This window comes from Aptenodytes forsteri, unplaced genomic scaffold (assembly GCF_000699145.1).
Source record: "Aptenodytes forsteri isolate BGI_AS27 unplaced genomic scaffold, ASM69914v1 Scaffold229, whole genome shotgun sequence".
Taxonomy (NCBI): Eukaryota; Metazoa; Chordata; class Aves; order Sphenisciformes; family Spheniscidae; genus Aptenodytes; species Aptenodytes forsteri.
In genome coordinates this window covers 519,911-521,126 of record NW_008795863.1, presented here as the reverse complement: position 1 = coordinate 521,126, position 1,216 = coordinate 519,911, and the positions used below count along the sequence as shown (strand labels likewise).

At 40.7% G+C, this 1,216-nt stretch overlaps 1 protein-coding gene across 2 annotated transcripts in view; it reads left to right on the top strand.

Moving 5' to 3' along the window:
* Positions 1–1,216, top strand: part of CDH7 (cadherin 7) — a 72,852-nt gene that overhangs the window by 60,601 nt on the left and 11,035 nt on the right. The gene's annotated exons all lie outside the window — the stretch shown is intronic.

Genomic DNA, 1,216 nt, shown 5'->3' with positions numbered 1-1,216 from the left:
CTGCTCTCCTGAAGTCCAGGGGAGTGAGCTTGCTGTGCACCCTCCTCGGTGCTCTAAGGATCTTGAACTCCACCATTTTGTGGTCACTGCAGCCCAGGCTGCCCTTGAGTGTCACATTCCCCACCAGCCCCTCCTTGTTGGTGAGAACAAAGCATAGCATAGCACCTCTCCTCGTTGGCTCTTCTACCACTTAGAGAGTTATCATCAACGCATTCCAGGAACCTCCTGGATTTCACAAGGGAGATGTATTCCTACCAAATTCCCCAATATTTTTAACTCCCCAAATATCTTCCAAGTAGTCCTAGACTCACCTGAAAGTATCTGGTGTTGTTTATCCTTGGTGACTCCCATATTTGGAATTTTCCTCTCTGCTTCATAAGATCTCAGAAAATATATATATATTCTCATTCTCTTTTCTCTCTCCCAGAAAACTAGTCAATGTTTCACCCACATAGATCCCACATATTCCCTGGGAGGCTTTGCACTTTTGTGACTTCTCCCAGAATATTGTCCTTCCTGTGGCAGATGTTGTTTATTGCACATTTCAAAATCACAGCATAATTTAAATCCTCAACAGAAAACACTACAATAACTAGCTTGTGTTCATGAGAAACAGAGAATATGCATGCTCTTATTGGAGTACCTGTTTGCTTTCCCTGTGATCTAGTCAGAACTGTTAGCTCTGAGTATTCATTCTTTATAGGTTGTAAGCAATGGTGACACCTTTTTCTAGAAACAGATTTTGACAGAATTTTAGAAAATAAAATTGGAAAAATTTTAATGATAATAACCCCCCCAAAAAATATTAATATACTTGTGACTTGGCTTTTTCTTTTTCATGCCTTAAAAAAAAAGGAATTAAAAAGCTCAAAATCATAATCTTCTCCTTGCGAAAGTTTACAATGCAACTTCAATTGCAGCCACTGATAACTACATTAAGGGCCATCCAGAAGATACACAATATGAGCAGGACTCAAGAGAGGGTTCATACTTTGATAGGTAATAGAAGGGTTATACAATGTTGTTGTGGTTTAACCCCAGCCGGCAACTAAGCACCACACAGCCACTCACTCCCTCCCCGCCAGTGGGATGGGGGAGACAATCGGAAGGGTAAAAGTGAGAGAAAAAGAAGTTGAGATAAAGACAGTTTAATAGGTAAAGCAAAAGCCACACACGCAAGCAAAGCAAAACAAGGAATTCAATCACTGCTTCCCAT